Here is a 14,985-nt window from a genome sequence, read left to right as displayed (position 1 = left end):
TGTTGGGCTTCCTAGGAGGAGAATGACCGGATTCGCTCACATTTGTGGCCAGGAGTGGTGGGGAGAACGTCTGAGACACACGCGTAGGGTTTTGTTTTGTTTTTTTTTTTTTGTTTCAGGAAGCAGTCAGTTGCCCAAAGAACAATAGTTAGGAAACCAAGCCCTCAGAGGACCGCATTAACTTGTGCAGTAACAAGTTCAGGGACGCTGGGTGTCTCAGCTGTTCAATAACAAGAGAGGGGCGGAAAGCAAGGTTGCCATGGCGATGCCTTGCCGCACGTGCCGCATGGGGGTGGGGACGGAGGTGACCTTCTGCAGAGCTAAATGAAGCTGTGAAAGTCGCCTCGCCTCGGCCTTGGGATGCGCCCCAAATGTGAGGCGTCTCGGCCGCTGCCAGGAGGCTGGCTGGGAGCACACTGGATCCCTTGGGGAGGGCATGCTGTCCTTAGCACAGAGCAACCCCCTCCTGGCAGCCATTTTATCGCATCTCTTACTCCTCGGCTTCTTCCCAGCACAGGCCTCCGTGGAGCGCAGTTCACTCCGGGGTCTGCGGCGGGAGGCGGGCGCGCCCCACAGTGCGCGCTCGCCGCGCAGTCTCTTTGCCTTCCCCACCTTACGTGCAGCTTCGCGCCCGGAAGGGTTGGTTTTCGTGGGGGTTTGATGTTGGGAGGGGAAGTGGAAATCAAATTCCCGGCAGACTGGGGTGCGATTTCACATGTTGATCCTATTGCGGGTGCGTAAAGGGAAAGGAGACGCAGATGTGATTCGTAAGTGAAGGCTGTAGTCTTGGCGCACTTGGCAAAGGCTTTTTATTTTATACATTGTTTGTATTCTGCCGCAGTCATTTCGGAGGCAAACCAGACGCGCACTAACCTGGAATTAAGACACATATTCACACATTCGTTAAGGACGCCAAGCAGATACCAATCCGTGGTGTTTTCACAGAAAAGAGAAACTGCATAGGCAGCACATGTCTTTCTATTTCACTCCGCTTCAGTGAGGAGATGCAAGGCAGGGCCTGAGTAATAGTATGCTTTATTAAATTCGGTCGCAGTGCCTGCTTTAGGCATTTCATTTTTCCACCTGATGGATGGGGTGACACTAAACTGGCATTTTCTTGGTCTGCACTGTGTTTTGTATGTGCTGCATGCATGCAGTTTAGTGCAGAACGGTTTTTTTTTTTTGACAGCTGGAAATAGTAACTTCTGTAATTACTGCACAGTGATGTAATGCAATGAAAAATCTTTGGTGGGGGGAGGAGTTTAGGCAGAACAGATTGTTAAAGACAGTGATGATGGGATTTGGAGGTACAAAAAGGATGACAAAGCAGAAATAATTGTACTGCCCTCAAGCTAGGAGCAAAGCTCGTTTATAATTCTCGTAGTTACAGAAGCTAAAAGCAAAAAAAAATGATTCATTGAGACAAAATCTTTTCCAACATTGCCTTTTCACAGTTGGAGAAATGAAGATTTGAAGAGGTAAAGAATTAACTTACCAAGGTCACAAAGCCGTAAGAATACAGACCTGCTTTTCTGGTTTAACTACGCCAAGTCAAAAAAAGCGAGGTGTGGAATTAACTGCGTTGAAAAATGAAAACTTTTGATCTCAGTCTCCTTCACACTGTAAATTATTGAGGACCCCAAGGACTTTCATTTTTGTGAGTTGTATCTATCACTATTTATCATACTAAAATGCAAAATTAGAAATAAAAATACTAATTCATTTTAAAATAGTAAAACATTATATGATAACCCAAATAACTCTTTTTTATGAGGAAAATTAATGAGAAGAGATATATAGATTTCCATTTTTTGAAAACTAATGGGGAACTTATAGTCGGAGTCTCATCTCTGCTTCTGCATTCAATCTGTTTTAGAGTGTTACTTTGATTAACATACATGAAGAAATCTAGCCACTCATACAAAAAGAGAGGACCTAGTACCGGAAAGGTTCTTGAGAACTCTCAGTAAGTGGTGTGCTGCTCCACTTGTGGACAGTGTTTTAAAAACCAGTTCATTATTGAAGGAGAGAAAGGCCACTTTGTAGCACTGCCAGTTTCTCTGGTGTAAATACTCCCAACATGGCTGATAATGCAAAGTTGGGAAAAGACAGGCAGTAGCACATTATTATATAGTGTTTCTACCATACAAATACAATAGCTAGAAATAACTGCAAGAGCCTAACAAGATTGTAGTAAAATGATTAGGAAATGATGGGTTGTGAATATTTATTATCTTTATGTTAATATAATTTAATTGAATGTTTTTATAATATACTTTTTAATAATGATTATGTTTAAGGACTGACTCACAAAATTCTTTAAAATTTGACAGTGGGGACTGCTGAGTCAAATGATATTTCTGGTTCTAGATCCTTCAGGAATTTCCACACTGTCTTCCACGATGGTTGAACTAATTTGCATTCCCACCAATAGTGTAAAAGTGTTCCTCTTTCTTCACAGCCTCGTCAGCATCTGTTGTTTCTTGATTGTTAAATAATCGCCATTTTGACTTATGTGAGATGGTATCTCATTGTGGTTTTGATTTGCATTTCCTTATTAATCAGTGAGGTTGAGTATTTTTTCATGTTTGTTGGCCATATAAATGTCTTCTTTTGAGAAGTGTCTGTTCATGTCCTTTGCCCACTTTTTGATAGGGTATTTTTTTTTCTTGTAAATTTGTTAAAGTTCCTTGTAGATTCAGGATATTAGAATATAAATTATTCTATTATAAAAATACATGCATGTATATGTTCATTGTAGCACTATTCACAATAGCAAAGACATGGAATCAACCTAAATGTCCATCAGTGATAGGCTGGATAAAGAAGATGTGGTACATGTGTATGATGGAATACTATGCAGCCATAAGTAGCAACAGGATCATGTCCTTTGCTGGGACATGGATTGAGCTGGAAGCCATTATCCTCAGCAAACTAACACAGGAACAGAAAACCAAACACCACATGTTCTCATTCATAAGTGGGAGCTGAACAATGAGAACACATGGACACAGGAAGGGGAACAACACACATTGGTGTCTATTGGGGTTTGGGGGAGGGAGAGCATCATGATAAATAGCTAATGCATGTGGGGCTTAATCTCAAGGTGATGGGTTGATAGGTGCAGCAAACCAGCATGGCACATGTTTACCTATGTAACAGACATGCACATCCTGCACATATATCTTGGAACTTAAAATAAAATAAAATATACACTTTGGGAGGTCGAGGCGGTCAGATCATGAGGTCAGGAGATCAAGACCTACCTCGCTAACATGGTGAAACCCTGTCTCTACTAAAACTACAAAAAAAAAAAAAAAATTAGTGAGGCGTGGTGGAGGGCATCTGTAGTCCTAGCTACTTGGGAGGCTGAGGCAGGAGAATGGTGTGAACCAGGGAGGTGGAACTTGCAGTGAGCCTAGATTGCACCACTGCACTCCAGCTTGGGTGACAGAGCAAGACTCCGTCTCAAAAAACTAAACTAAATAATAATAAAAAATAAAATTTGACAGTGGGTCCTTAAGAGATGATAGAAGCTGCTCCAGCACACCATTGCCTCCAGGGATCCTCAAACCGTAATGGGAGAACCAGTGTATTAAGTTAATTCAACAAAAATTATTAAGCACTTAGTTTGTGCTAATGTCTGGATAATACATATGTTGAAATACAGAAATAAAAGAGTAATACCAAGGGTGGGGAAAAATAACTACAAAATGCAATAACTTGTGCTTAGTCCATTCAGGCTGTTATAAGAAAATACCATAAATGGGATGGCTTATAAACAAACATCCATTTCTCACGATTTTGGAGGCTGGCAAGTCCAGGATCAAAGCACCAGCAGATGCAGTGTCTGGTGAGGGCCCCTTTTCTGGCTCATAGATGGCAACTGTTTGCTGTGTCCTTCACATGGTGGAAGGTGCAAGACAGCTTTCAGAGGCCTCTTTTTTTTGAGACAGTCTTGCTCTGGAGTGCAGTGGTACGATCATGTAGCATCTGCTATATGCTGCGATTTCACCCCAACTTTCATCTGAGGCTTCTTTTATAAGGGCATTAATCCCATCATGAGGGTTTTTCCCCTCATGACCTAATCACCTCCCAAGGTCCTACCTCCTAATACTATCACATTGGTGATTAGGTTTGAACACATGAATTTCGGGGAAACACATTCAGACAGTAGCAATTAAGATACTTTAAACCTTCTATTAAGTCAATTTGAGTTAATTATCTGGCTTATTTGTTGCTTTCCTAACCACACCCCTCCCTCCAAATGACAATGTGTTTGTTTTCTCTAGATGTTACAATTTTATATTTTGTAGTAGGGCTGTAGGCTAAGTCGATATTTTCATCTGACGGCGGTGATCTGGATGTAACATCTCTCTAAAGGTAAAATATTATCATCTTTACAAACAGAAGTACATAAACCTCCAGGATTTATGAATTTAACCTTCTGTGCTACAGACTGCAGGATTTGTTGGATCTTCAGCATAAGCATATTGTTTCCAGATTAGAGGGGCCGTACTCATGGTGAATGCTTGAAATATGTACTGGCATTGTGGAAAATTAGTCATTCAATGATTATTTATTGATCATCTGCTCTATGCTAGAAGCTGGGGAGCTTACCACCCTAAGTAGCCACTCAGTGCTTAAAGCCAGCACTGATCACGGATGTTTCCCTGGGCATTGGAATTGGTGTGAAATAGGTATTGCCCTGAGCACAGTGACAGCAAAGTATAGGAGGCACAGTGCCCCTTTTTATTATATTCTACAACTACTCAGCTATGTTTCATGTACACATTCCCATGAACATATTCTTTAGTGATGATTTGAGTCACATTTGCTCTGGTTGCTGCCTTGCAACATTTGAACTGATTTGGAAATAAAACATTTTTATTTGTTGGTTTAAGTATCAAATGTAAAGGAAAAGCAATTCAATTACAAAAGAGACTTGGCAAGGGCCTTACCAAAGAACCTTGGTCTCTAAAGACCTATACACTGCACCTTGGCCTAGTACAGGAAAAGCTAGAATTTGCATCCATTTTAGATGAAGTGGTCACTCAGAGGGCAGGGCCTGCTTTGTGTAGCTGGGTGTCATTGATCAAGGCACACCTCTAAAGGATGTGTGGCCTAATCGTCAGTGATGGAAAAATAGATTTGCTGGGGTCAGAAAGTCAGAGCTCTCAATTTACCATGCCAGGCTCCATTTCTTCCATGCCTTTACTTATCATCTGGGATTTTAGAAAAGAAATCTGGGATGAGGCAGAAGAAATGAAAGTAACTTCATGTGATTTTCATGACTTTGTTTCCACAACATATTGCCCTAATGGGTATGGATGGAAGCTCTGGGGCTCAGTCCCTTAGTTGTATAAATAAGTAACTGTATGACCCAACTCTGTGAGAAGTTGAAATACCCTCTAAAGTTCTTTGTAGTTTTATAATAATTTCATGTCTAAGACAAAATACTATAGAAGTTTGTAAAGACTACAAGTCTTTTGACATTAAGGCTAAATATCGCTGTGATAAGACCACCTCCAAATCCTCACTGCAGAGGCAATTTCACTGAATAATTTAATTAAGTGCATGAGCTTTGAAATTAGACAAAGCTGTATTTGAATGCTTCCTCAGTCACTTACTAGTGATGTGACCTTAGGTACATAACTGAAAACCTCTTTCAGATGCCATTTCTTAATCCTTAAAATTAAGATTCATTCATGTCAACAAATATTTTTATGAAGCACCTAGTATATGCCAGTCATTCTTTTAGGCACAGAAGATATTAACAAACAAGACAGATATAGCTGTCTTCTCATGGCTAATAATCTGATAGATGGAGACAGACAATAAACAATAACTAAAAATATAGAATAGAATGTAAGCTGGTGATATCTGCTATAAATGACTGATCCTTAATTTTTTTTATCTTGGAACTTTGAAAAATCTTAAATTACAAAATACTAAAAGGAAATTTTGTTTGTATAGGTTATATCTATTGATATTTATCATATTAGAAACTAAAACAAAATTCTTAAATTATTAATTTATCTAAAAATAACAAGAATTATCCCATTACATGTTAACATAAAGACATTTTTCATTGAAAATGACTATGGTTTACAAATTAAAAACAAATTAGTGGGAAGAGTGTCATTTTCCACATTTTTGCAAGTGTCTTTAATATGTGCATAACAGAATATAGCATGGTGGCTCATGCCTGTAATTCTAGCACTTTGGGAGGCCAACCTGAATCTAGGAGTTCGAGATCAGCCTGATCAACATAGTGAAACTCTGTCGATGTAAAAATTAAAAAACAAAACAAAAGAAAGAAAAACAAAAACAGCATCGTGGCACGTGCCTGTAGTCCAGTTACTCGGGAGGTTGAGATGGGAGGATGGCTTGAGCCCAGGAGCTTGAATCTCCACTGAGCCATAATTGCACCACTGCACTCCAGCTTGGGCAACAGAGCAAGACCCTGGGTCTAAAAAATAAATATTAAAAAAAGAATATCCAGCCTCACACAGATAAGTAGTTGGAAAAGGGAAGACTACTATAATAGCATTTTCAGGTAATTGTGGCTGTTCCCCAATACTACATCACAACTTGACAAGTGGTTGTTTCCTTAATGTTAATTACAATGTAAAGTCTAAAATCATATCAATGAACTTTTCATACTTTGTTACATTAAAAGCCATCAGTTGGCCTCGCACTCTGAGTAAATCTTTTATGCATTTATGATTTTGTACTATCAAGTATTGGCCATGTGGAAAGTATTAGTTTACTGAATTATGCATATCTTCCAAATTTTGACATATTTCATTTTTAAATATCAGAAAACATTTGTTAATATGACCAGTGTTATCATCAGATAAGTCTTAAGCATTGGGAAGCTTTCAAGCTCATGATGGCATATACAGATTTTCCAAAATTCTAATTTTTGTTGGAAAACTCAAATTTTATCGCTGGCAACAAATACTGTCACTTGTTTTTCTTGAAACGACAGACTCACTTTGTTTATTTTTTAGAAAATGTCTGCCAAATACTCAAGTGTTTCAGTTGTTCTTTTGAATAAAATGCTGCTCCATGAAAAATGGTTGAGTTTTCAGTTCTCAACTCAATCACATAAGTGCTTTACTTTGAGATAATCATTGTCTTTGTTGTGCAGCAAAATCGCTTTATGTGTACTTCCCATTTCATCACATAGAGTATTGAAAAGATGTGTATTTAAGGGTGGAGGTTCAATAAAAGTAACAGATTTTACTATTATGTCAAGGAAATTCTTAAGTGACGCTTTTTGTTTTTCGTTCTTTTTTATTATTATTTACTTTAAGTTCTGGGAGACACATGCAGAATGTGCAGGTTTGTTACATAGGTATACATGTGTCATGGTGGTTTGCTGCACCCATCAACCCATCATCTACATTAGGTATTTCTCCTAATGCTATCCCTCCTCTAGCCCCCCACTCCCCAACAGGCCATGATGTGTAATGTTCCCCTCCCTGTGTCCATGTGTTCTCATTGTTCAACTCCCACTTACGAGCGAGAACATGTGGTGTTTGGTTTTCTGTTTCTGTGTTAGTTTGCTGAGAATGATGGTTTCCAGCCTCATCCATGTCCCTGCAAAGGACAGGAACTCAACCTTTTTTATGGCTGCATAGTATTCTATGGTGTATATGTGTCACATTTTCTTTATCCAGTCTATCATTGATGGGCATTCGGGTTGGTTTCAAGTCTTCGCTATTGTGAATAGTGCCACAATAAACACGTGTGTGCATGTGTCTTTATAGTAGAATGATTTATAATCCTTTGTGTATATACCCAGTAATGGGATTGCTTGTCTTGTATCTAGAATTGCATGGTGGTGAAACACACAATTACCACTAGCACAGCTTGGGGCCAATGCCTTGATTCGTGCCAAGGCACCAAGGGTCTTATTTACTTGTTTTCTTATTGCTTTTACACCATTAGTACAAATGTAGATACAGCAAAAAAGGCAGATAAGATGTCAGTATTATTATGTGAATACGGTTGTCCTCACATATGCCCTAAAAGAGCCTGAGATTCTCACAGGGCTGTAGAGCACACTTTGAGAACCACTGATATAATAAAGATAATTCAAGGGGAAGGCCTATCAATTGACTTGGGGAGAGTAGGCAGCGACTCTAGCTTGGGTGGTCAGGAAAAGCCTCTGTAAGAAGATGAGATTTAAGCTGAGACATGAAGGATGAGAGGGAACCAGCCAAAGGAAGACTTGCAGGAAAAAATAGAGTTCTGATGGAGAAAACAGCTAATACAAAAGCTCAGAGGTGGGAAATTCAAGAATAGAAAGAAGATCACATGGATAGGACAAAGTGAGCAAAGGAAGATTTCAAGATGAGCTTGGTCAGTAAAAATAATATCTGAATCACAGAATTGGTGTTTAAATAAAATAATGCTTATAAAGTGCTTACCTCAATACTTTCCTACTACCTAGCACCCAATAAATGCAGCATGTGTTACTTGTGTATGTGGTGAAACTATGTGTTCTATCAGCTTTGAAATCTGTCTTTTCCTGGTATGCACAAACTTTGAGGCATAAAAGACAGGTTATTGTATTCTTTTTTGGAAAAACACTGTCGAGGCAAACATGTAACTCACAACGCTCTAACATTCAGTTTAGCACACTTATAGCTTAAGCAATTGAGCTAAGATGTAATGTTATTCCTTATCTAAAAGAAAATAAAAATGCTTTAACACATATATGTATAAGTTTGTTAAACCAAAAGTATAGCTTAGTGGTAGGGAGATGTTTAAAATCCAAAAATGCGAGAAACTAGTAGACAGCATAAAATGAGATGCATTCCAAGAGAAGGATGGGTATTCTTTTCCCACTTGCTCAGTACAGATTGTTTGTTTTACATTTATCAGATAATGTGTTCTTCGTGATTGCCTCAGATCCATCAGACATTAAATAAGCAGTTGCTAGCCTTCTGGTCATCCTTTGCTCAGCGTCGTGTTATGGCAAGAACTGGACCTGATATCTTTGTTCATTTGATTATTTATTCATTCAGCCACCATTAATTGATGTTTATTATGGAATAATGGTGGTTCTGGAAGCTGAGATACAGAGATGCAAGAAGCACTTGCATATCAAGGAATTCCCAGTGTGGGAGATGAAGCAGATAAACAAAAACAAATATATCTTATTTGAAGCAAGTACCAAGTATTGTGAGAGTGAAGAAGGCAATCAAATCTTTGTGAGGAAGGTAATGTGGAGGATGCTAAAGCTTCCTTAAAATGGTGACATATAAGCTGACCCTTAAAAGGATAAGTAACAATTACCCTATGTCAAAGAAAAAATTGCATGGGGCAAAGTTAAACAGGCAAAGATGACTTGATTCAGGCTATTTAAATAGGCAAAAGAGGAAAGAACTCAGTCTGAACTCAACTCCACTGAAACAAAAGGAGGGAGGGATTTTAAGTGCTGGGATGAGCTAGTGGAAAAGTACTGTGGGACATTAGAGATAAGTCATAGGCCACCGATATTTGCCAATTGGCTTTGTCCAAAAGAGAAAACAAACTTCTCATATCAATGTGATAGGACATTGTTGCACTGCATGGAACAAACTGCCCACCAAAGTTAGGCTCCTGCTCTCCCAAGAGAGACTATGAGATAGGGGAGATAGGGGCGCTATTTTCCTTGATGATTGTGTTTCAAATACATGGCTCTCAGATCCTAAAGAAAGACATTCCTGGGTCATAAAACTGGCAAGAGACTGGGAGAAGATTTACATTTCTAAAAGGCAGAGGAAGGATTTACAGTTACAAGCTTTCTAAAGCAAACCCTCTAATAAAATAGAAGTCAGGGACCTAAAGTCAGGAATGAACCTGTCTAAAGGTTAGTCAAGCAGAAGAGACCAGTCGGCCATTTTGGTCACTGGAAAAGTGTGGAGAAAAGTCATTTCAGGCAATATAATGATAACCGTGCCACAAAGCACATTGATCACCTAATATATACCACACTAAATACTTTGGTCACACACGTGCACCCAGATGCGCAAATCCCATTTGCTATTCTCATTTTACGAATGATTAAACTAGGTCTTAGAGATATTAAATAGCATAGTAGAGGCTGTATAACCAGCACAATTGCAGAGCTGGGATTTGAAACCTGGTCACTTAACCTCAAATTAGATGGTTTTCACCACTGATAAAATGCTGCTTTCCAGTTGGTTGAAGAAAATATATGTATAACTTATTTTGAGAGATTGGTTTGTTTTCCCAACATTTTGTTGTGATAATTTTAGACATACAGCAAAACCAAAAGCATTTTACAGTGAACCTCTATGAACTCCTGACCTATACTCTTGCCATAAACATTCTACTATACTCACCTTATTACTTATCTATGTCTTCAATGCTACATCCATCCATCAGTCTCATTTTATATCAGTACTTTTCTCCCTAAATACATCATCACATATATTATTAAATAGATTTGAATGTTGTTTACAGATTTTTTATTTTGTTATAAAATTTATAAAATAAAATGAACAAACCTCAAGTGTACATTCACTGACGTTTCATACATGCACGTACTTGTGTAACTCAAACTCCTCTCAATACATAGAAACTTACCATCACCATAGAAAGTTTTCTCATGCTCTTTTCTCATCACTCCTCACTCAACCCCAAGAGGCAAACTTTCTTCTAATTTGATGCTTCTCTAGGTTAGTTTTCCTTTCCTAGAATTTTAAATAAATAAAATCAGACAGTATAGTATCTCATGCAAGACCTCTGTATAGTTAGTTGTATGTGTCAACTTGGCTAGGCCATAGTACCCAGTTATTTTCTCAAACACCAATATGCATGTTGCCGTGAAGGTATTTTGTGTATATATTTATCATCTACAATCAATTGACTCTAAGTAAAACATATTATTCTGACTGATGTCTTTGGGCCTCATCCAATCAGTTGAAGTCCTGAGGAGTAAAAACTGAGCTTTGCTGAAGAAGAAATGTAGCATTGTGACTGCAGCATCAACTTGTGCCTGGGTTTCCAGCCTGCTGGCCTGCCCTACAGACTTTGGCCTTGCTAGCCCCACGATCACGTGAACCAGTTTACTAAAACACTCTATTGCTTCTGATTCTGTCCAGGTTTTGGCTAATTATAAATGAAGCTGCTATAAGCAATTTTTATTAAGGCATTTTGTAAACATACATTTTTATTTATCTTGGGTAATTATCTTGGTGTGAAGAATCATAAAATGTATATTCAGTTTTATAAGAAACTCTCAGAACTTTTGTTCAAAGTATACAATTTAATATTCTCACCACCATATACGAGAGTACTAATTGCTCCATATTCTCACCAACACTTGTTATGGTCAGTCCTTTAAAATTTTGCTATTCTTGTGAGTGCGTAGTGGCATGGCATTGTTTATTAAGTTGCATGTCCCTGATGAACAGCTTCTTCATGTGCCAAGTGGCCACTTGTATATCCTTTTCTGTCGCATATCTGTTCAGTACCCTTGTCTATTCCTCCACTGTCCTTTCTATCATCTGTGATATCATCCTCTTGCCGAATAAATATCTTGATAATGTCCTCTCCAGGCAAGACTGGCTTTCATTAATATATCATTTGAGATCTAATAAAGTCAGTATCTTCTACAGGGAGATCATTTAACAAGGATATATCACAGATTTGAAGATAAGAGTGCAAAGCATTTTTTGAAAAGCATTAACTCCTTTCCCTCTATATTTTAGAGTGATTTTATGGTACAGAGTGAGTTGAATTACACTGTGTAGCTCTGTATATACTTTATTGGACACATTTCTTAGTTTTTAACTTAAATTGAAATATTGTTTCTTAGTCTGATCAACACTTTAGTTTGCTATTTGCCATCACTTTTTATGAGTTGTATTTTCTTACATAAAACATTCCAATCACTTGTTTATTGCTTCTATTTTCCATTTGTGCGGTAGCATAGAAACTTCAAGCAAACATCTGTGGGAAAATTATTTGTGTCAAAGGAAATGCCAGAGATCTCACTATGTATATACTGCAAAAAAATGCAAATACTGTCTGTCACTCTTACCCTGATCTACTTACTCTAGTAATGAAAATACATTCTTAAAAATTGATTCAATTTCTCTGCATTACAAATTTAGGGAGAGCTTTTCTTTATTTTTTAAGTCAGTTTTATAGGTATGTTTTCCCTTCATTTCTCTATCCTAGTTATAGAACATAGGCTCTGTTTGAAAAAAAAAAATTTGCTCATCTCACATAGATAGAACCTTTATGAAATGAGGGAATTCAGTGGGAGATCTTATTAGTAACACTGACACTGCTCATTTTTTGGTGAGACCTCGACAGTTTTTCCCATTTCTGTCAGCAGTACATGTCATTTCTCATCAGTTATTTTCCTTTTTCAGGATATATAAAAAGATCAAGTGGTATTGGGAGAGAAAAAAGCATAACTTCCTCATTGTTATAGGTTCTTAAGAACGAGGGACTTAGCAGTTCCTTGATTAAATCTAAAAAGACAAGAAACTCTTTGGTCTCTTTACTTATTTTTCTTGGTACTTTTGAAGTGATTTAGACCTTGACCCTCCCCACATTTGGAAATCAATACACTGCCTGGCTAATGGAGTACCAATACAAGGCCACCTGCCTACTTAGAGAGTTGTTGAAAGATGAGATACAAAACCTACCACATTGGAGTTTTTGGTCTGAGGCTTTTGTTTGAAGTACTCAAACACTTTCAATTTCATACAAATTCTTTTTTTTTTTTTTTTTTTTTTTTGAAGCAGAGTCTTGCTCTGTCGCCAGGCTGGAGTGCAGTGGTGTGGTCTCGGCTCGCTGCAACCGCCGCCTCCCGGGTTCAAGTGGTTCTCCTGCCTCAGCCTCCTGAGTAGCTGGAACTACAGGCACGTGCCACCATGCGCAGCTTATTTTGGTATATTTTTAGTAGAGATAGGGTTTCACCTTGGCCAGGCTGGTCTTGATCTCTTGACCTCATGATCTGCTTGTCTTGGCCTCCCGAAGTGCTGGGATTACAGGCATGAGCCACTGTGCCTTGCCCCAAATTCTTATAGTATATTGTGGGAATGGGGAATTAAAATAAGAGACTCTAGCCAGGTATGCACCTTCTCAAAACTATGGAACATATGGGCTTAAAGAGATTGTTATGACTTAATTCCCCTGAATTGGGTTGAACACATGGGTACAAAGTGTCTGGAGCCTCTCAGGGTTCTTAGTTGTCTAGAAAGCATGTTCTTATTTGATCTTTACGAAGAACCCTTTTAGTTTTTGCCACCCCCATATCAAAGTAGTGCCACAAAAGTCAACTGTAGGAACACAATAAAGGAAGTTCATATGGCTTCTCAAAGAAAAAAGGAAATGGTAAATTAGAGCCTTCATTTATTTGTTGATGAAATATTTATTGAGTGCTTACAATGTTCCAGATGTACTTGTTCAGTGCCTTGGATGGGGACTCCGTAGTTCATGTCTAGTGGAGAGAAATGGAAATGTTCATAGTTAGTTACAATCTCTTAGATATTAGATATTGAGGTGGCACAGAGAACTATGTGTGCTTAATGGAGGATCCACCTACGTGTGTGTTTGTGTGTGTATACATGTGTATTGCAAAGAATGTCAGTGATGGTTACAGAAGATTCCTGTGAAATATAATACTATTAATGGAATTTTGAAAGGATGAGTGGGAGTTAGCCTGGCAGTATAGTAGAAAGGGTATTTATGCTAGAAAAGAGCATTTGCAATGATAGAGAAATATAGGAGAACATGGCTCATCTGAGGAAGGTCGAGCAGCTTAGTCTGATTGGAGTTTAAGGTTTAGTGGGGAAGAGTGGAGACATGTGAGGTTTGAGAGTTTTGCCAGATTATGAAGGTTCTGTTAGGCCACGTAGGGGCTAATGGGTGGACCATCACAGAGGTTTAAACAGGAGAATGCCATAATCAGATCTGATGTTAAGAAATATCACTTTTGTAAGGTAATGAATGAATCAAAAAGCAGCAGAATGATCAGCAATAGTAATAATTGAAAACACTTGGTAATGTTCAATGCCAGTCTTTTTCAGCTTGCTTTTTAGACACTAACTCATGTAATCCTCACAACAATTTTATTCTTGAGTACTATTATTATCTCTGTCTTACAGATACAGAAATGGAGACACAGAGCTATAAAGCAATTTTTCCAGGTTTACTCAGATAATGAATGATAGAATAACAACTCAAATCTAACAGTCTGGCTGTCCATGTTCTTACCATTATGTTAGACTCCCTTTCAATAACTACAGCATTTATTGAGAGCTTTCACTATACCAGGCAGTGTTCTAAGCATGTTACAAGCAAAATCTAATATGCTAGAACCACTGCATGAAGTACTGTTAATATTAATATTCCCATTTTATAGATGATATAACTAAGGAGAGAGGTTAAATAATTTGTCTAATATTACTTACATAGTAAGTGGCAGAAGTTGAATTCAGACTTGGCAGTCTGAAATAAGAACCTGAGCTCTTCACCTCTGTGTTGTATAGATATGGGTAGACTATCTATGGGTGTGTTAAAATAATCAAGGCAGAAGTCATGGTGGCCTGAACTAACAGAGTGATAGTAGAAATAAGGGATATAAATCCAAGGTATATTAAGAAAGTAAATTTTAGGGAATTTTAAATGGCTATTGGAAGAATAGTGGGGAGTGAAAGTAAGATATTACAGATGACCTGAATGATGAAGCCTAACATGTAGGGTCCTGTATTATTGTCTATTGTTGCATAACAAATCAACCCCAAATTTAGCAGCTTAAAACAACAAATATTTATTACTTTGCAGTTTCCATGGGTCAGGAATCTGCGTTAGTCTTAGCTGAGTGCCTCTGTCTCAAGGTGTTTTATTATATTGCAGTCCAGTTGTCAACTATGTCTGTGGTCTCATCTGAAGGATTGTCTTGCAGAGGACCCTCTTGCAGGCTCACTCACATGCATTTTGTCA

General features: G+C 38.2%; 2 long non-coding RNA genes across 4 annotated transcripts in view; one reads left to right on the top strand and one right to left on the bottom strand.

Moving 5' to 3' along the window:
• The first annotated feature begins 296 nt into the window (after nt 1–296).
• Nucleotides 297–14,985, top strand: part of LOC107127301 (uncharacterized) — a 45,443-nt gene continuing 30,754 nt past the window's right edge. The window contains exons 1-2 of one of the 3 annotated variants that reach the window (XR_010580861.2): nt 297–639; nt 1,455–1,657. This is a non-coding gene — a long non-coding RNA (uncharacterized lncRNA). The other 2 variants (XR_006692268.3, XR_001484975.4) reach the window with 2 other exon arrangements.
• The window catches only part of LOC135967043 (uncharacterized), a 49,835-nt gene continuing 48,225 nt past the window's right edge, over nt 13,376–14,985 (bottom strand). Inside the window, exon 4 of the long non-coding RNA XR_010580862.1 lies at nt 13,376–13,480. This is a non-coding gene — a long non-coding RNA (uncharacterized lncRNA). The remainder of the gene's footprint in view (nt 13,481–14,985) is intronic.

The sequence above is a fragment of the Macaca fascicularis genome, chromosome 14 (assembly GCF_037993035.2).
Source record: "Macaca fascicularis isolate 582-1 chromosome 14, T2T-MFA8v1.1".
Taxonomy (NCBI): domain Eukaryota; kingdom Metazoa; phylum Chordata; class Mammalia; order Primates; family Cercopithecidae; genus Macaca; species Macaca fascicularis.
Note: the sequence above shows the minus strand (reverse complement) of the source record. Positions and strands in the feature narration are given on the sequence as shown.